The sequence below is a fragment of the Ailuropoda melanoleuca genome, chromosome 8 (assembly GCF_002007445.2).
Source record: "Ailuropoda melanoleuca isolate Jingjing chromosome 8, ASM200744v2, whole genome shotgun sequence".
Lineage (NCBI taxonomy): Eukaryota > Metazoa > Chordata > Mammalia > Carnivora > Ursidae > Ailuropoda > Ailuropoda melanoleuca.
In genome coordinates, this window is record NC_048225.1 from 125,584,315 (window position 1) to 125,608,738 (window position 24,424).

The 24,424-nt window shown below is 47.9% G+C and overlaps 1 long non-coding RNA gene and 1 other non-coding gene across 4 annotated transcripts in view; both read left to right on the top strand.

The window, feature by feature from the left end:
• LOC117803489 overlaps nucleotides 1-24,424 on the top strand; it is a 97,197-nt gene that overhangs the window by 16,095 nt on the left and 56,678 nt on the right. For 2 of the 3 annotated variants that reach the window (XR_004627426.1, XR_004627427.1), the window contains exons 2-3: nucleotides 23,154-23,284; nucleotides 23,670-23,804. This is a non-coding gene — a long non-coding RNA (uncharacterized LOC117803489). Of the gene's footprint in view, nucleotides 1-23,054; nucleotides 23,285-23,669; nucleotides 23,805-24,424 lie in introns of all 3 variants that reach the window. The other variant, XR_004627428.1, reaches the window with a different exon arrangement.
• Nucleotides 23,331-23,404, top strand: TRNAR-UCU. The gene has a single exon. It is a non-coding gene; the product is annotated as a tRNA-Arg (tRNA).

A 24,424-nucleotide genomic window follows, 5' to 3' on the forward strand; every position in this document is an offset into this window, starting at 1 on the left:
GGGGGGTTGGGCTGGTCGCGGGGGGGCCAAGCTGCCGCATTCCCCGCTCCCCCCTCCTCTCACACCCCCTCCGCGCCCTCGTGGTGCCTTCCACCTTCTCCCCCGGGAGCTCCGCCAGCCGGGCGAGGGTGTGGAGCCCAGGGAGGGAGCTGGCTCAGCAGTGGGACCCGGCGCGCACCCCTCTTAGGCTTGGGTGGAGGGAGGGGAGCCGGGCAGGGCCTTGGGCCAGCTGGCGAGAGCGGCCACTGCAGGCCTGGGCAAGGGCGTGCCCACTAGCCTGAGATCCTCCAGCCCCGCCCTCCCTCTTTTGGCAACTGGGGAACCCCATGAGCCCTGGGGCCCCCTATCAAGAGTGTTGCCCATCGACATCTCCCCATGGGTAGCCAGTTACCCTGACCATTCTAAACACACATCCCTAGCTCCTCTGACCCAAGAGCCCCCAGATATCTGTCCAGCAATAATGTGTGGCCCCAGGCAGTTTCCCTTGAAAGACTTCTTGGAGCAAACCCCCAGGCTGTGGGAATCGACATTTCCCTCAATCCCTTGTTCAAGAAATGACTCCCCCTCTAAAACTGCACTTCAGACTCTTGCCCAATCAAGCAGCCTACAAAGCAACTCTGTAGTTTTCCCCCTTAATCCTTCCTATCCTCCCTTTACTCCCAGCCCTTCCCCCCAGTATTTTTTCTTCTTTCTTCATCTTCCGGAGGACCTCGTTCTTCCTTCTCAGGTTGTAGTAAGTAAAACTCTTGGGTGAATGGTCTGATCCGCAGACCCTGGGGAAGACGCCTTTTTTACGGAGCCATGCCTCTGTGGCTAATGCAGCTCTTGTCCCTGAGGCCAGAGATAAGATGGATGAGAGAGGCAGGGCCTTTGCACTTGCTTTTAGCTTGAGAGTCCCAAGTCCCCAGGGTTTCCTGTTCTGTGTGATCCGTGTATTTCTGGAAGACTCTTGGTACATCTCAGAAAGGGATCCCTTGAAGTCAGTCTTGCTCAACCTTAGCTTTGGGGTATACATTCCTAAATTTCAGACTCTCTGAATCAGAGAATTTTAGCTATATAAGGATTCTTTAAAAACGTTTGGTACAACCCCCTATTATACAGGTGCAGCTGAGGTGAGAGGGGGTTAACTGCCCTTCCAAGAGGTTACACTGACAGTTAATAATAGGAAACGCAAGTGGTGGTGAGGATGTGGGGCAATATGATCTCCGAAGTGTCTTCTTGTCCCATAAGCCATGTTTCGCCCCTGGGTGATGAGTTTGGATGCATGTCTTCCAACCCCTACACCAGCCCCCTTTCTGCATTGAGACTGTGCCTCACCATGTGAAGCCGTCCTGTTTGGGTCATCTTTCCCCCTCTCTGACCGGCTTTCTCAGCCCTCTGTGATGGACTTAACTGTTTGCCACCTAATAGTTCAGGAACAAGGATGTGGGAGGTACTTCGTAATCGGGAAAGCTCCATATCATTGTGAGTCACTGATGGAGAGACCAGTGACTATTCTCTGGGAAGCTCCTTCAGGATGGTCAGAATGCTGTTGCACTGTTTCTCTGTTTCTAGAATCTGTGTGTAGTCTCTGGGAGAAGAGCTCTTTCTGCCTCGTGCATGTTTCCTGAGTGTCTGGGTAGTTATTTAGAATTACTTGCAGAAGTTTTTGGCCACCTTGGGCTGTCTGACTTCCTTGCTTTCCCATATTTCAGTGACGCCAAACCATTCTGCTCCCTGGGGCTCCCTGACGTCTTAAAATCTCTGAGAGATTAAAATGGAGGGGGGAGTGTGGTTGAAGGCTTACAGACCAGGATGCAAGAGAGAGGAGAGGCCAGAAAAGAAGATCGGCCTTTCTGATAGTGGTGGGACCAGGTTGGCATGAGTTCAGTCCCACAGAGAAAAAGAAGGAGTGGGTGTGTTTTCAGAGAGAATGGGGCTTCAGAAGGCAAGGGTCAGGCTCTCCTAGTTAAAGGGTCTTGATGGCTAAAGAGTATTATCTTTGGAGGTAGAAGAAACCTTAGGGATCATCTGAGTGGCTTAAGAGAGGACAGGTTAGTGTCGCAGGAGTGAGAGGGGATGGCCGTGGTGGGACAGCAGGATAGGGGATTAGGTCCCAAGCTCCTCTAACTAATCATCTTTTCCATCTGCTGCTCGAGGTGATCCCCTTCTGCCTGTCCTCTCTTAATTCTCTAAGGACTGCTGGTCTGGCCCCACCCTCTACTGTAACTGCCAGGAGGAAGACCAAAGGTGGGAGGAGAGGGGAGAGCTGTGTTGCAGAGACTATTAAGAGTTAGCAAATGAGCCTCTGGAATGCTCTTTTCCTACTGGCTCCTTTTCCCTTTTCTGCATCATCAGCATCAGTTTGGCAGCACTTTAGGCCCTGGGAATAGGAAGCAGACACTGGCTTTTAGAATTATAGAATGAAAGAGTATTAGAGTTGTAAGCAACCTTCAAGATTACCTAATCAATGCCCCTTGTTGAACGGATGAAGATGAGGCTCGGAGAAGTTAAGTGACTTCCCACGGTCACACAGGTGCACAGTAAAGGGGTTACCCATGTTGGATAGGGAGGCAGATAGTCCCCTCGGGGGCAGGAGGAATAAGGAGAATCACTGTCAGTACTTCTGAGCAGTGTACAAATTGAGGAATTGCTCGCTCCTGCATGTCTCTGAGTGAAAGGGTTGTTTCTCCTGCACATGTGGATGTCTCCTTTGGGAATAACTCCTTGCTTATAATCATTCCAGTGCCCTTTGTGCATGCACACACACCCGGCATCTCACTCCCATTCACTAGAGTAGAATTTTTGCAAAGCAAGACTGACCTACAAGGATTATCCCCATCATGTAAATAGGTAAAATAAAAGTATCCATGTTGGATTGTGATCTCTATGGTTACTTTCCACTCTAGAATGCTGTGACACACATTATGCATTTCCAAGAGACTTGCACAAAGTGTGGAGCAGGTTGTCTGTGGGATTAAAGAGCTGGTAGCTACAGTGGAGGCTGGGGGGTGGGGAGCAGAGAAGGAGGGTGGAGAGAAGGCGGGTTTTGGCTCCTGGATGCTCCTGTCCACTCAGCAACAGCCCAGGGAGCTGGGGGTGTGGAATGTGGTGCTGGCCCAGGGGCTAGGCTAGACGCAGCTGTGTGGGCCCTGGGCATTCCTTTCCCCACGCTGCTCCTGCTTGGGATGGGAGGGGGCCTCCACCGAGCAGGGCGAACACTAGGTATTATCTAGGAGGGGAATGACCGCACCTGTAGGAACAGCCCAGAAGACTGGGCTCCGTTCTGCTCTGGACTCTAATCCTTCTCGTCCCTGTGACTTTTCCTTTATCAGTGAATTCTACGTGGGATTCCACATTGCTTTTCTCTTTAATTTTCCACCCAACTAAACCAGTACTCTTCGTACTGCTTCCTTCTTCCATTATCCAGTTTTAATTAACCCCATCCTTAATAATCACCTTTGTATGCATTTTAATTCTAACCTTAATTGAATTCTAATTTCAATCCTAACCCTAATCTATTACAGACTCTAACTATTAATCCTAATACCAACCCCAATTTAATTGTCAATTTGAGCCAGCATCTTCATTCTAACCTGCTATGAGCCAGGAACTAGGACGGCAGCACACACATAATAAAAATGATCACAGGTACCATTTGAGAACACGATGTTTGCCACATTTGGCACTGGGGACTTTTCTACGTGCAGAGCATCTCATTGAGGGACTGGAGAGCACCTGAAGGTGGTTGGAATTATTAGCTGCCTCAGGAATATGAGGAAACAAAGGCTTAATAAGATTATGTCATTCGTCAACAGTGGGTCCAAATCTACTGCTTAAGGTCCATTTGAGCTTAAAGCCTATGCTTGTGCCTCTTTCAGCCAACATATACTTTCTGATCAACCCTTTCCTAAAATCCTAACTAAATCTGACTGGAATGACTTCTAAAATACTGAGTTTCTTGGGAGAGTATTATTAGTTTAGGGTTTTTATTTGTTTGTTTGTTTAGTAAGTAGTGGTACAAAATAGAAACCAAACAAATACACCAACAAAAAAAGCCCAAATCTCCCTGCCCAGAACCCCAGTGACACTTTAAAAACATGAATATATTTGTGAAGTTAAAATAATCGAACTATAGACAGAAACAAACTGAAAGAAAAGCTGCCTTTTCCTTCCCAGACTCGCTGAATTCCGCCCCCTCCCCCACCTCGGGCAGGGGAACATTGTTGGCATTGCATTTGTCCAGTAGCCAGGCCTCTCACAGCATATCAGAACAGCAGATAAAGTCAAGGTCAATACCTACCCATGAAATCACCTTAGGTATATATATGATTTAGGCATGAGAATCGCTAGACAATTTGAATATATGATTAACAGTAACTGTTAAAGGCCAACGATATGCCAGGTGCTACACAAAGTTCTTTCCATTTAGTGTTCCTTTTGGTACTCCCGAGCTTTCTGGACAGCACGCATTACCCCTGCTGCATAGACAAGTGTGATCGTGTCTGAGCCTCAGGTGGAGATAAAGCCTGGAGAAACCAAATGACTGGCCCAAGAGCACAGACACGGGGCTGAGAGATCCAGATTTCAGATACAGATTTGTCTTACCCCAGAGCCTACGTGTTCAGCCCCTGGGTTTAGCCAGGAGACTGGTTAGATAGAAGAGGTCATTTGAGCTTTGCTCTGCAGGAGGGAAGAGGCATTGCTTGACATTAGAGAGGAGGCTCACCTGAGAGACTGTAGGAGGACTCAGATCGATCCGGGAGGAGGCAGTGCAAGGGCAAACGGAGCAGGACGACCGGAGGACAGGGGGAGTGAGCGAAAGGTGCGAGTCACCGGGGATGCAACAAATATGAGCTGAGAGTGGGGACAGTTTTTGTGGTAAATTCAGGCAAATATAAAATCATGCAGTAAATGTGTGTGCCACTATTGCTTGGGCGACGGGCTGATTGATGTATTTCGGAAAGACAGTAGACACACATAATCATCTGCAAACAAAAATACACATTTTCGGTTACACGGGTATCTGCAGGCTCTCCAACGAATATCTCAGCTTCCTTCTTGTGTTCTGTGCTCCAGCAATATCAAATGGCTTGTAATTTCCCAAACACACTGTGTTGTTTCATGCCTCAGTGTCTTTGCACATACTATTTCCTATACCTGGATTGCCCATCTCATTAAGTCTGATGAAACTGGTGCTTGTGTTTATCTATCCAGACTTTGATTAGGTGCCGCTGCCTCTCTGAAGTTTTCTAGCCAGAGATAATCACTCCTTGCTCGGTGTTGCCACTATAAGGGAATATAAACTCCCTCTGTTATCCTTCTTTCATGGTGGTGCAAGGGTTTCTCTGGGTTTTTCTTCGCTAACTGTGAGCTCTTTGAGGGCAGGAATGATATTTCACGAATCTTGTTATTCCCAGTGCTTAGCCTAGAAACAGAAAAATAGATTCTCAGTTAATTCTACTGCATTTAGCTGAAATAGCATATTTATAAACACAGAGGCTTGATGAACCATTTTTCTCCAGAAGTACATGCATGTATGTAACCAGCCACATTTCACCGACATAGTCCCTGCAGCTATGTATGTGTTCAAGTAGGTACAATGTGTCCAAAATAACTTGAATGGTTCTAATATACATGTACATGTATATCTAACCATTTATTCAACATACATTTCTGTCATTTTGGGAATTGAGAGCTTTCCACATCCTTTTGCATATCTTCAGTTGTGGAAAATTTTCATCCTTTGAGGATGGCTTTTAACTTTGAAAATAGCCGAATGTCCTTAGGATCCAAGCCTTATGGATAAGTGGCGGCTCGTGTTGGGTAATACAAAAACAGGATTTGGCTGTGAGGTAATAGTAAATGACTTACAGGTTGACTAATATGGTAGTTGTTAAGGCAGTTTCCAAAGAGGAGGTCTAGAAAATTTCTAAGCAACGACATTCTGGTCTATTTGTTAATACAAACAAAATTAAGCAAGAGTGTTGTCATTTTGTACTCACACCTGGTGGACATACTTGCTTGGATATAAGAACACAAGAGATCGAATGTCCAAGAATAGAACTCTCTGATCATTCCTTCATTCTTTCATTTGTAGCTATGGAGTTTTTATGTGCAATGCACAATGCTAGTTGAAATCGGATGTTTTGACCCAGCTGTTTTGTTGCCATCCATAAAAAAAAAATCTGTAAACCCCCAGGTTTTATTTTTTTCAATTACAAAATAAAATAATCAGTGGATGTTCTTAACCCCATCTCCAATTTCTATCCCAGTTTTGAGGCTTATTTTATCGTGAGGAAATATACAAAAGTCAGGGATAGGATAACATTCAGGGATGCAAAATTCTTGGTAATTAAGACTAGCCTGGCAGTAATGGTTTGCTTTTTAGAATCATAAGATAGGAGTGAATGTTAAAAATGCTACAACAAAATGTCAGTGTCTGGTGCTGGGCTCTCGAGCTGAGCAAGTCTGAAACTAACCTTTAAGGAGCTCAGAGTCCAGTAGGGAAAACAGGCATGTAAGCACATAATTGCTACACCGTGTGACAAATACTGTGATACAATTCCAAGTATGGCCCGTAGAATCACAGAAGAGGCAGAGATTACATTTGTGGGGAACATTAAGGAATCACTGGGACTCCACCAGGTATAAAAAGGATGAAGGCATTAACAAAAGAGGGGAGAGTGTATGCAAAAGCAGGGAAGTGAGAAGCAGCCTGGTCATTGTCGCTAGATGGTGAGAGGAATTTATGCCAGAGATAGCTCCTAATTCTGCAGACCAGGAGCCACTGGAGGGTTTTCAGCAGGGAAATGTCAGTGCCGGATTTGCATTTCAGAGTGATAACTCTCCCAGGAGTGGATGGATGGACTGGAGGATACACATCGTTTGCTTCAGAAGGCTGACCCTTCAGGGGACCTCAGCTCCAGTACCGAGACATTGAGTGGGACCCGCTGAGTGTGGGCTTGTCTGATCCTGTGGGCAGAGTAGAGAGAACACCCAGAACACAGCTTTACGACCCAGCCATCACTACCCCCTGTGGACAGTGCTGTGGAGACAGGAGCTTGAAGTTGGGTCGAGGAAGGGGGTAGGTACGATGGCCAACTATCCTGGCTTTCCAGGGACTGAGGTGCTTTCCAGAACTTTCAGTGCTAAGATTGGGAAAGTCCTGGATAAACTGGGATGGTTGGTCAACACACGGTAGCTCAGTGGCCCCTGTTACTCAGACCATCTCCCTGGAAACCAGCTGGGGGTCATCTCCAGGGCAGACTGCAGGGGAAGGAAAGCTGAGTTATTTTATGTTTTAGGGGAGGGGAGAGGTGAAAGTGGTGATTCAGAAGAGCTAAGCCAGTTGAACGGAAAAGAGAGAAGAAAGACTAAGTGGGAGACAGAGTGTGGAGGTTGGTTTCTGCCCAGGACCCCACCTCCGCTCTCTGAGATGCTGGGCTCTCTGCTGGTGGTAGGGAACATTGCAGACTCAAAAGAACAGGCATTTGCAAAGAGTGAACGTGTGTATTTAGTTTTTCCTTCCTGCATAGGGTTCATATATTCATGCATACATTTATTCATTCAACGTTCGTGGAAGGCTTACTGTGCAGGTGCTCTACCATTTAGTCTTCGTATATGACTTGAAGGTAGAATTATTCCCATTTTCCAGATGAGAAAAATGAGTCTTAGGAAATGTGGTAACCTCCTTTGAGTCACACGTGACCTGGTAGAGCTGAGATCTTAACTTAGCCGTGTCTCCAAAGTGCCCGGTCATTCCAGCAAACCGGTGTATCCACCTGTTACAAATAATACAGACCCTCAGACGTACTTGGTTTTGTAACCTTGTAACAAAGATTCCCAGCCTCACTGTTAGCAAGTGCCCCCAGATGATGCTCGGACCCCGACAGTCCTGAGAAACCACCTGCCGTGGCCCCGTGTCTCCTCGCAGAGACGCCGCTGACTTGTGAGAGAGCCCCATGTGTAAGTAGCTCAGTAGACTACAGTTGGGGTAAGTTTTAAAAACAAAACATAACGGAGTTTTTCGGTTAATAATTTTCTTGACATTTTCTCTGCAGTGGTTGCTGTTTATTATTTATAAAGCCCTGCGCAGCCCGGCCCTTTCCTAGCTCTCTGATGCCCTGTAACCTGAGGGCATCTGTCTCTAACACACCCAGCCTTCGAGCTCGCTGGCTGGCCCTCCCGAGCTGGAACCTTCCCTCTGCTCTGGAGAAGGCTGCTCTCGCACATCTCAGCTTCAGTGTTGCCTCCCCTGAGAGGCCTTCCCACTGCCTTGCAAACACCTCTCATTTTCGGCTACAATCTTAATCATGTGTCTTTGGCTTGTGTACTCGTGGTCTGTGCTGCTTCTCCTGGTAAAGCTCCACAACACAGGGAAGACCTGTGGGCTTGGATCAAAGCTGTTGCCAGGAGCGGAAGGATAGCGTACATAACAATGTCTGGCACGTAGTAGGTGTTTATTAAATGTTTTATTCAATGTTTGCATAAATGCATGAAAGAGAACACTCTCTAGGGCTGCCTGGGTGGCTCAGTCAGTTAAGTGGCTACGTTGGCTCCTGGGATCTAGGGATCCTGGGATGGAGCCCCTTGTCAGGCTCCCCACTCAGCAGGGAGTCTGCTTCTCCCTCTCTCTCTGCCCCTCTCCCCTACTTGTGCTCTCATACTTTCTCTCTCTCTCTCTCTCAAATGAATAAATTAAAAAAGGTCTTTAAAAAAAACCCAACACTCTCACTCCTCACACGGGAGAGAATGTGCACATTTTTTGGCTTTACAATCAAGAACTTTTTTCCCTCTGCCATTTAAGCTGTTTCCCTCTGGTTCATGAAAGAAGACATCTTTCCTCTTCACCAGCTGTGATGTAGCATCTTCTGGGGGCTCTGAGACTATTAGTAACTTGTCCCTCAACCTCCCGGGTGTCAGGTGAATGTGTCCTAAGCCTAACCTCCTGCCATTCTTTTCTCATTGGAACCTCTTCTATGACCCTCTTTAAGATAGTCGGGTTCAGATCAGGTCCTGGTAGCTGAGTAAGGCCCTGTCTGATGGTTACGAACATCTCATGCTCCTCCTGGCTCCCTTGTGTGTTTTCCTGCTGTTCTTTTTTTTTTCCCCCAAGAGGGATGACCATTTTTATTTTATTTTTTAAAAGGTTTTATTAGAGAGAGAAGAGCACAAGCATGGGGAATGGCAGGCAGGGGGACAGGGAGAAGCAGGCTCCCCACGGAGCATGGATCGTGATGTGGGGCTTGATTGGACCCTGGGATCATGACGTGAGCCACCCAGGTGCCCCATTTTTCTGCTGTTCTTGATTTAATCTCTTTGGCTAATTCATGGTCATTTGTGGTCCATTTTGGTTCTAATACCTCTGTAAGCCCTAAAATTCCAGAGCTTGCTACTGTTAAGAGTGGGATCCCCTCACCAGGTGACATCTGATGAGATTTGCCACCAGATCCCACTCCAGGGCTTCATCATGCACCTGTCCCCGCCCCTGTGCATACTTGTCAGTCAGCCCAGTGCTGCTGCTGTTCCCGTGGCTAAGCCAAAAACACACTTGCGGTGTTTTCACTCCACCCATGTGAGCCCTGGCTTGTGTTTGGCGGGCCAAGATGGAGTGACTGTGTGTCCTGCTGTAAGAATATTAAGCAAGTGCCTGCCTTTCCTGACTCATTGAAGACACAGTGTGGGAAGGGAGAAAGTATGGATCTTGAAGTTGGGCTCCCCTGTGCTTGAAGATGGCCCAACTGGGCCACTTCCTTGGTTTGAGATCAGTCTTTTCACTTTTTAAATGTTAGACTTTACCATCCACTGTCCCCGTTGGCTTGTGGTGAAGAGTGAGGACATTCATATTCATGTGAAACACGGATCTAATCTAAGAACTCAGTACATGTTAGTTCCCTCTCTCTGTGCCCCCTTCACCCTGGAGCAGAGACGTGAGGGATTGTCTCCTGCTGCCTGGGTGGACCACAGACTCCAGCTCGGTGCCCATAGAATGAATAGAAAGTGCTACCTGGATCTGGAGTCTCAGTTGCAACTCCTTGATCTCCTCCTGGAGCCGCCTTTCAGCCTGCTCTCTGCTACCCTCGTGTGGCCACCCTGACCCCACGCCATTCCCGATCCTCTGCTCCCTCGGTGTGGTGGCTTGCTGTAATGCAGCCTCTCCCAGCTTCTTGGCCAGACCAGCTCCTAACTGCTCTGTGTTTCAAACACACACATAAAACAGAGTTCGGTTTAATTTCAGACGTGTCTTTTGAGATAATATCCCTTCTAGTATGCATCTCATCTGTAAGAGCTGCTACAGAAAACATGGTGAGAGTTTGGGTGCCAGTAAGTTCGCTTCGGGTTTCAAATCCCATTATCTGGTGCTTTGATCGACACAAAGTTCTCTGACCCATGAGTGCTGAGACAACAGTATGTTGCCATAGGTTATTATTTTTGTTTTTTTTTTTTTTAGGATTTTACTTATTTATTTATTTGAGAGAGAGTGCGCACAAGTAGGGGGAGGGGCAGAGGGAGAGGGAGAAGCAGACTTCCTGCTGAGCGGGGAGCCCGATGCAGGCCTCAATCCCGGGACCCTGAGATCATGACCTGAGCCGAAGGCAGACGCTTCACCGACTGAGCCCCCCAGGCGCCCCTCCATAGGTTATTTAGTTATAGAAATCCCCTCTTTTTGCCCTTAAATTCAGATCTCTGCTTCCACCTCTCCTACTTGCACGACTGTCCAGCAAGAGCGACAAGCCTTATTTGTGATACAGTAAATACATTCTTCTGTTTGAAAAGCTTTGAGTATGAGAATAAAGGGATTCATTTGGTGAGGTAAACTAAATTTGAGAGGGTAAGACTTGAACACTAGACACTAAAGAGGTTTTTGGTTTGTTTTTGTTTTTGTTTTTTTGAGAGAGAGTGGGGAGGGACAAAGGGGCAAAGAGGGAGAGAGCGCGAATCTTAAGCAGCCTCCACCACCCAGTACGGAGCCTGATGTGGGGCTCGATCTCACAACCCTGAGATCATGCCTTGAGCCAAAATCAAGAGTTGAATGCTTAAGCAACTGAGCCACCCAGGCACACCTTCAGAGTTTTATCTTTATCCCAATGTCAGGGAGAAAAATTTTGTAGCAGGTTTTTATGTGATTGAATTGGTGTTCAAAGATTAACTCTCAGATTCACGATGACAAGGGTGTTAATTCATTCTCCCTCTTAATCTGTAAATTCAGTGCAATCCCATGCTAAATCCCAATATTTTATTTTGTTTTATTTTATTTTTGAAGATTTTATTTATTTATTTGTTTGTGAGCAAGCGAGAGAGGCAGAGAGAGAGAGAGAAAGCAGGGGGAGGAGCAGAAGCTGACTCCACGCTGAGCAGAGCCCACTGTGAGATCATGACCTGAGCTGAAATCAAGAGTCAAATGCCTAACTGACTGTACCAGTCTCCCCCCAATATTTTATTTTTATGGAACTTGATCAGTTGATCCTAACATTCCCTTAGAAGAGAAAGTCAAGTATAGCCCTATATATATATATATATAAAAACATAGGGTTGAGGAGGTTGGGGAGATGGTGTTCCAGCTATCCTAAGTTACTTTAAAATTATAGCAATGAAAACATTGAAGTATTGTCCAGGAATACACAAACAGTTCAATGGAACAGGAGAGAGATCACGGTCACAAACCGATATGGAAATTTAGTGTATGAATTTAGTGTATGAAGAATCATATACTATGTTTCTGATCACTGACTAAGGGTTGGACTGTTTAATTCATGGTATTAGAATAACAGATTATCTATTTGCCAGTTGGTGTGGGGTAGGTTGAGCCCTCCCTCATACCATATGCAAAAATAAATTTCAGCTGGACTGAATTACAACTATTATAAACAAGACAAACCAAGAAAAATTGTTAAACACTATAGAAAAATTTGTTTAATGTCAGAGTGGCAAAGACCTTCCTAAAGACATGAAACCCAGAATCCATGAAAGAAAGGACTACAAGGTTTACTGCTTGGTCGTTTTTAAATGATATAAATGTAGACACCATAGACAAAATTTACAAGTAAGTTACAGTCTGGGCACAATTTATTTACAACACATATAGCTACATATTACATGGATAGCATGCGAAAGATCTAACAAATACACATAAGAAGCCGACAGTCCAAAAGAGAAGTAGACTGAGTATATGAGTAGGAATTCTCAGAAGAAATATTAAACCTCTGAAAACGTGGTCACAGCATTTGGATTCGGAGAAATACAAGTTAAACCAACAAAGAGACCTGAGATTGTTAAAAAATATCAAAGACCTAGGGGCACCGGGGTGCAGCAGTCAGTGAAGCCTCTGACTCTTTGTTTCTGCTCAGGTCATGATCTCAGGGTCTTGAGATCCAGCCCCATGCCCGGCTCCGTGCTGAGCACAGAGGCTGCTTGAGATTCTCTCTCCTTCTCCCTCTGCCCCTCCCGCTTGTGTGTGCTCGCGGGCTCTCTCTCTCTCTCGAGAAATATATAAATTGTAAAAAGTATCAAAGAACCATCAGATTGTTAAAAATTAAAATGATGGATCACATCCAGTGTTGGCAAGTGTTTGGGGAAATAGGCACCTTCATTTATTGTTAGTGAAAATGTAAATTGGGGCAGCCGTCTTAGAGATATTTTGGCAGAATGGATCAAAATTAAAAATGGAAACACCACTGGTGCTCTTTCCACAAATCCGTGCTGTACGTCTAGTCACACGAGCACCGTGATTTATGTGCATAGATGTGCATCGTGTCGTTGCTCCCAGTCGTGAAAAATGGCAAACAACCTGAATATCCATCAATAGCGAATTGCTTAAATAAATTATACTAGATCCGTACTTTGTAATAACACAGAACCGTTAAAAAGAATGAGGTAAATTTATATATACCAACTTGGAAAGATAACCAAGATGCATTGTTGAATGAAAATACATAGAAGTACACATGCTATTATCCTTTTAGTATAAAATAGGAAAGAAGCCTAAAACGATGTACGTGCCTAGGTTACATTCCGTCTACGTGTAAATGTGTGTTTAAGTATGTGAACTGCTCCTTACCGGCTGTGCGACTTTGGACAAGCTGCTTAACCTCTCAGTATTTCATTCTCCCTGTGTGGAGAATAGAGATAATAATAATCATACGTATCCCCTGGGGTTGTATAATATGAAAAAATAAATTAATTTATTTAAAGTTCTTTGAATAGTACGTGGCACATGGTAGACACTTGACTGTCCCAATTATGCAGATCCACATTCAGCTTGGAAACTAATGAGTTCTGGGGTGGGAGTGAGATTTAAGTCATAAGGGAGGGGGACTCTAATTGTTTATATGCTATACTTGATTTTTTTTTTTACAGTGATCGTGTGCTTAAAGGTGATCGAGTGATTAAAAAATAATTTTAAAAGCTTATTCTAAGGAGATCTGTTAAAAGATAATTATAGAAATGCCAGAACCACATCAGGCAGTTCGGAGCTGGGCTGGCGGCATCGGGAACAGAAAGGAGGTGCTCTGGTGGGTGTTGGTTGTGGGAGGGGAGGGAGGGAAAAGGCCGTCACCACTCTTAGTTTGGCGGTGTGAGAGATTGATCTGAAAAACGCTGAACCGTGGAGTCTCGGCATGAGGTGTAGTATTTTGAGATGGAGGAAGGAGAGCTTTGTTCAAACTGCGTTGAGGGTAGGCTTCTGGGACCTTTCAGTAGACTGCACGTGGAGCCTGGAGCCCTGGGCAAAGCCGACTGTCTCGATACCACTTTGAGGTAGAACAGCGGGAAAAGTCTCAAGTTCTTGGGTCTCATTGTAAGGGTTCCCATGTCGTATTTCCATTATAAAAATAAACAAGTGTGGCATTCTGGAATAGTCTCTAGGCTAGGGAGACAGAGACCTGTTCTAGTTCATTGTTTATCCATTTTCCCCCACAAACATGTATTGAGTAACTACCTCCTGCCAGGCACTGTGAGGGCTGACAAGACAGAAGGGGCTCCTGTGGCTCGCGGTCCAGCAGGACACAGACGTGCGCACAGTGGGGGCACCACCATGTGCTCTGTGCTCCAAGAAGCGTGTGTGCAGGGACAGTCACGGTGTGAAGCTGGGTGGGCTCCAGTCTGCGGGGGTTCAGGTGGGTGTTGGCGAAGATCTTACAGAAAAGGAGGTGAATGACCTGAGTCTTGAAGGAGGAGGAGCGGTTTCCAGGCAGATGTGGGAGCGTGGGTGTGTGGGAGCGGGAGAAGGGAAGGGCCTTCCAGAAAGAGGAAACAGTGCTTACCAAGGCACAACCAGAACCGTGTGTGTGTGTGTGTGTGTGTGTGTGTGTGTGTGTGTGTTTTAGGGAATTAGAAACATTTTGGCTTGTACAGCATAAGGTTGGAAGTGGGTGGGGGATGATAGTAAACGAAGCTGAGAAGAGGGGTAGGGATCAGACTGTAGATGGCCTTTAGGCTCTTCTCTAGGCTACGGGTTTTCCTTCCAGAAAAATCACCACTGCTCTGTTGGCTGTGTGGAAGAGGAAGGAAGGGGGAAGGCCAGGTGCAGATAGACAAGTGAGGGGTTATGAAAAGATTCCAGTAGGCCTGCGCATGAGCCAGGGGCAGCTGGATCTGAGGGCCGCAGAGAGGCAGGACTCACGCGGCACAGTGGCTGATAAGACGCGAGTGTGCGGTTGAGAGACCGCGTCGCGGCCAACTCCAGGCTTCTAGCATAGGTGACTGGGTGGCCGGTCCTGTCACCCTCATGCTGTTTTCTGTCAAATCAGTCCTGTCCTTTCAATTTACTGTGTGTAGCCAGTTCTATGACTGGGGGCCTCTGTTAGGACTTACCTTGGCGAGGGCCTAAAGCCTCCACACCGTGCCCTCTGGAAATGATCGACCGCAGGGCAGCCGGAGCGATCGCTCTGAAACGCACATCAAATCCCAGTTCTCTCTTGCTGAAAACCCTTCCCTGCCTCTGGATGTCCTGCAGATTAACAGCGAAGGCCTTGGACATGACATAGAAAGCTCTGCCCAATCTGGTCTTCCAGCCACGGGCTGCCACCCTCTGCTGGGACTCTGGGCTTCAGTGACCCCTCGTTTCTTATAGTTTCTCACACAGACATGAGGGTTTTGGGTGTATCTTTATCATGCTGTCGTCTCTTAGGGCGCCGTTCTCCCTTAGTTTCCCCAACACGCATGCCCGTGCATGCACACACTCCCTGACCCACCCCTTCTTTTGTTCCGGTGACAAACTGTCCCTCCTTTGTACAGCTTATGTCTGTGGCTCTAGGAAACCTCCTTAGAGCTTCGGACCGGGTTAGTGCCCACATGGTCTATTACTGCCCACGCGGCGTGCATCTCCCCAGCTGTTTGGTTTTAGTCTCTGGCGGTGGTCTTACGGAGGGCAGGAATGGCATCTTCAGTATCTCTGTGTTCCCTATGACTAGCACATCCCTTGACATATAGGACATGTTTGCGGATTTGCAGAATAAATAAACCAATAAACGAGTGGGTGGATGGTTCTACCATTAAGCAAATTAGTAGATTGTGAAGAGCAGAAGATTTACAGGGACATGGAAGTTCAGATGTGTACATTTTACCATTGAAATGCCCACGAGTCATGTAGGGGTGGTTATTTCAAGGTTGCCGAATACACCAGGTGCGGAGAGGGATGTATTCAGCTCCTCCTTGGTAATCTGTGCTAGGGTGTCTTTTCAGCTAATTTAGGGAGAAAATAGAAGAGAAGAGAAGCCACGCACACTTGAGGGCAGTGTGTTTGACCACAACCCACAGAGGAAATCAATTTATTTTTTCTTATAACTGAGAACACATGTCTACAGAAAATACCTGTACGTTTAACTGAAACAATATTTCAGGAAATGATACAGGGTCTTATTAGAGCCTGATACCTTCTGGTGTTTTCTGTTCTGTTCTGTACTGCCCTATCCTGTCCTACCCTATGCTACCATTTCTCTTCTCTTCTATTTCATGATATGCGGCTGACATTCTGACTGGTGTCTGATAACCACTGCTCTTTGGGACCCTGATATGTGGGAAGGAGGGGCAGGCCCGGCCAAGGGGACAAAGAAGGAGGGGATGAGAAATAGGAGAGGCTGGTGTGCCACGGACAGCAGGGTCATGGAAGTTCTCAAGAACGAAGGTGGGTTTGGTGTGAAATGTTGCAGAAAGGGGAAGTGAACCTCTTGAATCTGATTATGAGGAAGCTGTTAGTGACTTGAGCAAGAACCTTCTATAGAAACAGAGTCCCAGGCACGAGGCTGCCTGGGGTTTTCTCTGCCTTTGTCTCATTTACTCCTTGTAATGGCCCCACGGGGTAGGCGTGCTTACTTGTGTGAATTCTGAAAGAAACAGGCCATCTGAGCCTCAGGGAGGTTCGTTTAGGTGCTGACCATCACACAGTAAGCTGCGGAGCTGGGAGGCAAACCTTGGTCAATCCTGACTTTAAAGTCTGTTTTTTTCCAATCGGACCACAGCGGTTAGCGTATTTTCGTAATATTGGATAAGTAATTTAATTTCTATGGGCATGAGTTTACTAATCTATGTAATTACAGATGAAAGGGTTGACAAAAATTATAGACTACAGAAATATACAAAATAACGAGCAAACATTCACCCACTCAGCATTATCAATTTAATCTTCAGACTAGTTTTTTTTAATTTATAAAAGTAAGATCATATGGTAAAAATTCAGCTAATGCATAAAGTTAAAAATGAATTATTTTAAAATCTCTTTCTGTTTTGAACATTCAGTGATTCAGTGATTCATTGAACATTCAAGATGAGGCTACTTGATCCTTCCGATTTTCTCATTTTCAGCGATGACCAGGGTATGCTTATACCGTGCTCTTCCCCATACTCTGCATGGAGACGCCACAAGGGTCACCCCATAGTGGCATAAAAAGAGCCCTCAAGTGGCAGTCAGAAAGCCTGGGACAGGGCGCAGCTCTGTGAATGACCGACTGACTGACCTTGAGTGAGGCATTGTATTTATCTGGACATTGGTTTCTTCTGCTTTGACCTTTGGTGACTGAAGGGAGAATGAGCCACTGAGGGGAGATGATGGGGTGGGGGTTGGGGCTCACCCACCCTCAGCGGGTGCCGCCCTCTGTCTTCTTAGCCCACAGCCCTGCCCTCCACCCGTGGCCTTCCCACACCCTCTTGTCCTGCCCCTGGGGCACCACCCCTCGATCACAGGGGCAGGGAAGAGACTTGAGGGGAAGGTCTCAGACCAGTGTCATGGGACATCCTGCTCCCAGTACCCGCCGCCCGTGGACACCTGCCCGTGGCGGTGGCAGAGGTCAGAGCAGCACCAGAGGCTCTGGTCAGCCCACTGCTTCCCGGCTGATGACCTTGGGCCAGATGCTGACTGTCCTTGACTGAGGTTCTCCTTTTGTAAAAGGAGGTGATGCGCTTCACTCTTTGCACAATCTAGGAGAGTTCTGATGATAAGAGAGATCAAGAATTAAAAATACTTCCATCATCGTTATGCCTCCTGTTAATACTGTTTCTTTGACTCTTTGATGGGTAGCATGAGGGAGAACCGTGGAAGTCCAGCTCCTTTTAAGGGAGGGGACTCTGAGCCTGGAGATTAGCTGGGTTGCTCAAAGGGAAATGCTTCCCCTCAAGCCCATCTTCAGTGCGGGGACTGAATGCTCGCTGGGACAGCCTTGAGAAGGACCAGTCCTACATAGGCGGTAAATGGCTCTTGGGTAAGGAAGGTGGTGCAGACCTTCCTCTGACTTGTTGGACAGAGGCCCCTGTGTAAGGTCAACCTTAGTCCCTGGTTTGAGATGTTCCTGGTCACACTTTCTGTGTAAACTGACACCTTGTAAAAGATGAACACCTTTCTTCTCTTGCTGCGACAGCGTCTACTTACGAAGTTCACCTCTAGGCTTCTTCCAGGCTGACTGGGAAGTGGAGCTGAGGTAGTTAAAGGACAAAGAAATCCCTTTTACTCCTAATATTAGGCACAACTGATGTTCTTGAGTCCCTGGGCCTGTGACCAGAGTCATTGACAGACCATTTAAAGGTCTGTCTTCTAACTCTTTGGCCTCTGGCCTACAGTATCTGCCCTTTTATGGATCGGGGTCCCTGTGGTGTCTGTGAAGACTAGGGAGCCTGGTTGCCAGGCCATCCCCATGGTCACTCAGGGCTGGGGCATCAGCAGGGCCCAATGGGGGCCCCCCAGCTTTAAAGCCAGTGGTGCATGCATGGAGCCCCAGGCCAGGAAGTCAAGCAGACACAGGTGTGGTCAAGCAGGAAGCCCTCGGACGTGTGGAGGGGAACAAGGCAATGGGAAGGACCAGCAGGTCATTCTGGACAGGAATATGGCTCTGTATGGATGGGGTGAAAGGAGATTCAGAAGAACAGGTTCTATGGACTTAAGATTTGGGAAGCAGGAGAGATCTGGACTAAAAGGCTGGGGGGAAAGTAAAGAGATCTGGAGAATGAAATCTAGAGAAAGGGAAGAGAGGGCCTGATAGTGAAGGAGCGAGCATACCAAGACTTCAGAGCAAGTGGCAAAGCACAGAGCTCGGCGGGTGAGGGTGGAGGAGCTGGGAGGCCTGGGAGACTCAAAGAGCCTTATGGCCGGTGGTGCTGGGGCCGAGATAGGAGCAGCGGGCTGAGTGTGCCCGAGACCAGGAATGGTGCATGTGGACGGTAGTGTTTGGAATAGACAGACCCCAGATGAAAATGGATGGGGGTGTGGCCAAGAAGTTAGACATGTCAGAGGATAGCCCCCATGGGGGAGGATTAGGGAATGCCAGCTACATGTGGAAAGTGGGGAGAAGAAAAATGGACAGGAGCACGGAGAGGTGAGGACGGGCGGGGGGGGGCATACAAATCAGGACGTGACCCAGGTGATGTGCCTGCCCTGCAGGAGAATGGGGAGATTGAGGGGGTGGCAAGAAGACACAGCAAGAAGACGGGACTGGGGAGCTAATACTGAACACACACAAGGAAGGTGGCTTGGGGTGAGGACTACAGGCGTAGAGAGAGAGCCTGGATTCTAAAGAGGAAAAGGGGGTGTTAAGCTGGAAGGGTTACACCAGGAATTAACTCACTTGTTGGGGAATTGGAGTGAAGCAGAGAGAACATCTCCCTCCAAATTCCCAGAAAGATCTGGTGGGACGTGTGAGCCCACTGCCTGTCCCTTCATTAAACACTGCTAGCTTCCTCATGCTTCTTGACCAAATAGAGAGTTTACATCCTTGGAGCACACTCTCTAGAATTCTCTAGACGGTTTCCTAGAGGAGGCCGAGAGGGAGGAACAGAGAGGCAAACAGGAAGATTCCATCCCCAGTTTCTTCACCATTCCTCAGACTCCCTTGGGCGTGGAACTCTGTGTGGACTCTGTTGTGACCTTGGCTAGTGCTTGCAGGTGCAGCCCATTGTCAGGACAGATTGGGTTCAGGTCCACCTCTGGGAAGACTTGTGAGCAATCCCTTGTGCTGGGCTAGACCTGGAATGTAGGATGTTATGATTCAGGTAGAATTTGCCCTCCCTTGTCCTCCTTTGTCTTGACTCTCAAGCCCACTAATTACCTGCATCATCTCACTTCTTCCCTCTTAGAGGCTAGGAAAAGGGACTGGGAGGGAATAAACAATCTTCAGCCAGGTTCCTCAGCTGAGGAAGGAAGGAAACAAAAGGCTTTAGGAACATAAATGCTTCATTATGATGCGATAGAAACATGCATGAGAAGAAGAGACAAATGAGCACAGGGCAAGACCCCAGGAGGACAAAAAGTCTGGAAAAGAACGGAGGGACCTTTGTTTCAGAGGGATGTCCATGCTGCCCTTCTTTAAGGGATGGGGAGTTAGAAGCTGAACATCTGTTAGTTGTGCCGAGTGGGCCTGGCTCCATAGGCCAGATGTCACAGAGCTCCTTTTCAGCCTCCCTGAGAGGTGCTTAGCAGAGGAGTGGGTGGGGTTGGGAGGGAGTGCAGAAAAAGTGATAGGAAGCTGGTGGTCATTGGGGGCACAGAAGATGGTGTATGGAAGCCACTTCTAGAATATGTGTCCACAGTGGATGTGAATGAATAAGGTTTGGGACATGGCAGGCCCTGGAAGATGAGACTATCATGTATTGTATGTCTGAGGCTGTGTTGTCCAAATGTCTAGTTCACGGTCTTACTCCATCTAAATTCCTTAGCATTTAAAACACAGGCTGGTTGAGATAGGTCCCCTAGGAAAGCTGAGAGTAAGACCACAGTAGGGTATAGTATTGTATTTGTTCCTGGGCCAATGGGAATGATTTTTTTGGCATTTATCATATGTATCCCAGCAACACTTTATGAATGAAATAATGTATGAGCATCACCAGTTTGTCTGTGGGGTCAAAGAATGGTATTTAGTCAGAGGCATGAGCAATGCTTGAGTCACACATCTTTGGAGAATTAAATCAGTACAGAAAATTTTTGGAAGTGAATGTAGTCATCTCCTTAGGGTAAGCATAAACAGAAATGGCATACCTAGTTTCAAAGAAGAAAAAGATGTGCTGTCTTCAATCATTTTGAATGACTTAACCTCACCTTTCCTGCCTCATTAAAGCTACCACTTTCTTTGATTATTTCCCTCCTTGTTTTTAAATTAAAAACCACGTTTAGACACATCATTCACACTTTTCAAGAAGCTTTCGCTGATTCATGGATGATAAAGTGAAACAAGGTACGTCAGAGATCTCTTATTTGAAAAAAGCCCTTGGGCAGTCCAGAGGACTTTTGTTGATATAGATTAATGAGTATAAGGGGTCCCAGGAAGGGTTTTCTTGCTGGAATGGGGCGATTGCTGTGGGGGTGAGGGAAAGACCAAGGGAGGTTATTCAAGAGGAAGGAGGGGACTCAGGCAACAGAGTCAAGACTTGTAACTCATGGGGTAGAGGCAGGAAGGGGATGGCAGCACCCGCACTGGAAGACTCAGCTCATCTGTATCCGTAGCACTTCTTATCACCCCTAATTTATCATGGGGACATGGAAGGCTGAGAAGTGAATTCTCACAGGATTTTGAGGCAAGTGAGCTGCTGCTGGCTTTGCAGCTGGGTCTTTCTGCTTCGAGAGTTAGGGTCTTTGGGCGCACTTGGAACCTGGGCACCTTATTTGGTGGGCAGTAAGATTGATTTTGTCTTTTTCTCCCATACCTCTTTCAGAGTAGTTCCTGCACTAGGATTTGCTTACAGGATCCTGGAGGGTGGGACCGTGTCCTTATTTTCCCTCATCGTTGTATCCCCAGCGCCAAGAGAGAACATTGCGAGCAATGAATGAGGCTCTTGGAAGGCACTGGGGAGCTGGGATTCTTCATTCAGGGTGTGGAGAACATGTGATCTCTTCAGCCGCAATGAGCTCTGGGCAAAGCTTGGGACAGATAGATTTCTTGGATGTAGGACAACATCTTTCTGAAGATCAGGGGGCTTGTGTCTGCATCTAAGAGAACTTTGAGCCTACTGGGATGTGTCCTGAGAGCCTGTTTTCCTTCAAGGTGGATCCTGGCTGGCATACGGGGTTGAACTTTCCTTTATAGGCACTTGGACCTCCTGACTCGTCCCTTGACTGACATCTTGTTACTAGTCCCCCAACGAATGCAATATCTGGCCACTACTGGGTTCCGTGTGCCAGGTTCTTGGAGCGGTCCGGTGTAGACAGATTAAGAAAAGCCTGTTCTGTGCCCTTCTTCTTTATGTTCAGTATAGATGCACCATCAGTTTCCTTATATTGAGCTTCTGGCTCTGGGTCCCAGAGGGAAGACGCGCTTGGTTGGGGTGGCTGCCTTTCCCCAGGTGTTAGTCTTCTCCTTGCCCCCTGACCTGATTGAAGCACTTGGTCCTGCTCTTGCCCAGATCTCATTCTTGGGGCTGTGTGAGCTGAACGGGCAGGGAAGTGTGAGTCTTCGAGTTCTAAGGGCCTTCAGGATCTTCCAATCTAAGCACTTTCTGTGGTCCTTTTCCTCACTTGGCCATCAGCTGGTCTCACAGGTTAGAAGGAACTGTCTTGAATTGTGATTGGACTCAGTTGGCGGTGTCCGGGGCGATGGACCACAGAAGCACAAACTGAGAGGGAGGAGGAGGGAGTCTGCATCAGCTCTCTGCTTTTACTGTAACCTTGTAAGTGGGAGTGGGCTGGCGAACACTGAATCAGTGCACTGTCACTGGGAGTATAGAGGCCAGTTGTCCCCTGGTGCGTCTGGCTATCAAACGGGAGAAAGAGCAGAAGGTGAGGCAGGAAGGACTTGGATTAGACATTCAGGAGAACCAGCACAGTGGAAACTACAACCAAGAGGGATTAGGGGTTGCATCTTCTCAAGGAGGCTTTGAAACATAGGAACTGTTTTGTTGGATCTGGGCTGGGTATGGAGGTCTTTATATATGGTTATGGAGGGCTGGCCAATTTGATTCTCCTGGGATGCCTCTGGCAAGCCCAGCAGCTGAGAAACCCTCATTCTTTAAATTAGGCAGTCCTGGGAAGAAAGAATGGCAGCCCTCGAGCTAGGGAGCGTGGGGGAAGGGGGCAGGTAGGTGTTCCCGGAGGGCTGTGTGAGGACCACCTGCATTTCATTAGGGAGCTGCCACTCTTACCCTCCTCCCTGTTTGTTCTCCCTCCCTCCCTTCCCCTCTCTCTCCTCCTGTCTCTCTCTCTCTCTCTCTCTCTCTCTCTCACACACACACACACACACACACACACACACACACACACACACACACTCACCACTCTTCCGTCTCCTCCCCATCCATAATTCCAGTGAAGATGCTGAAGGCACATCCCATCAGACTCTGGGTATCACCTCCCCGGGCTTGACAGATGCAGCTCTTACAGCGGAGAGCTGGACCAGTCCCCCGAGAGCCCGGCTTCCCTGCCTGGCTGTGCTGCCACTGCCGTTCCAGGGCTTCTTTACAGGAGCAGCTCCTTTGTCTCAGGGAAGGAGGGCTTTCCTGAATCCCCAGCTTTGCCCAGCCCGGATCTGAGAGTCTCGGGACTGGGATGAAACCACAGTGAGGGAGAGGGGTGGCAGGAGAGCCGGCTCGGTTTGCTCCCCGGGCTGGGTGCGATCTGCTTAATTAGCATGAGAATAGACAGACTTCCCTGTATCCTCCCTTAGGGCTGGAGAGGAAGGAGCAAAGGCTCCAGCTCCATCCCACCCCATCCGAGCTCCTGGGTGCTGAAAATGACTACCACCCCATTCCTCTGATCCCCCAAGGACCCAGGACCCACAGTGTTGAGAAAAGCTTTGGCGGAGCCGGCGGGTGGATCTCCACTCCAGATTTTCCAGCTGTCCCTGCCCCCCCACCGCTCGGGAGCAGGATGCCGAGATGGCTGGTGATGCAGAAGGTATGTGCTTTTTCAGTTCTGGTGCTGATGCTGTGTGTGTGGTGAGGTCTCTGTGGCGCAATGGACGAGCGCGCTGGACTTCTAATCCAGAGGTTCCGGGTTCGAGTCCCGGCAGAGATGGTCACCTGGCAGGTGCCTCTTTTATTTTGTGAGCTGTCATGCTAGGTTGGTAATTGTATTTATCTGTCCCCAGAGGTTCTGGGGAAGAGAAAGGAAACCCCTTTCCTTGGGAATCCTGGACCTCCTCTCCTTTTCCCTTCCCTCCCCCTTCATTCTTTCTCTGTTACTCCTTTATGGATTTTTATTGTCTGGCGAAGGCTCAGATGTCTGCTGCCTGTCTCTGCTCAGCCAGACTGACACAGCCTTTGAATCCTTTGCTTCCCAGGAGAATCACTGGCACACAGGGACCGGGGTGCCAGGCCATGGGTTCTGGGACCATGGTGGTTCCCTCCTTCTCCGAGAACACGAAAAGGCAGACTGACCCACATGTCCACGAGGAAATGTCCTGCTGTCCACTAAGGTAAGGGCCCCCTCACCCAGGGTGCGTCAGGAGACAGATGGGGTCGTGCAGAGGACAGTTTATTCACCATCTTTGTTGTTCCTGGGCTTTTCGTGCTGAAGCTTATCACTCCCTTTCTCATCTGTGAGTGAGATGCACTCCTTGCTCTTTGTCTCAGTGGAATAAACTGCACACATGAATTCTCAGTGGCAGATGAACTTGTCCCAGGAAACTCAAAGGTCTCATGCTCCTGTGACAAGCTGGAAGACTTTCCTGCTTGCAGGGCAAGCTCAGAGGGTGGGGTGGGGGGGTTATGTCCATAATTCCCAGTTTCCAACAAGACATCTCCTCACCCCACTCTCGTCCTGCATTCACTTCTGCTCTCCTTCCCTGCCTCATCTAATAGCCACATTCAGCAAGATTGGGAGCTTGGGGTTCTGTTCTGGACTGGGCTGGCTCTCTCTCCCTTGCATAGTGCGGCCTCCAGCCTATGAGCTAGAGGGAGCCAGCCATCCCAGGAAGCGACCTCCACCCCAGGTGAACCCAGGAAACCTGAGACACACACCTCTCCTGCCTCTGCTGGGGCGTCAGCCTGTCTCCCACGTGGGGCTCTGCACGGGCACCCAGCGGACACAGCCTTG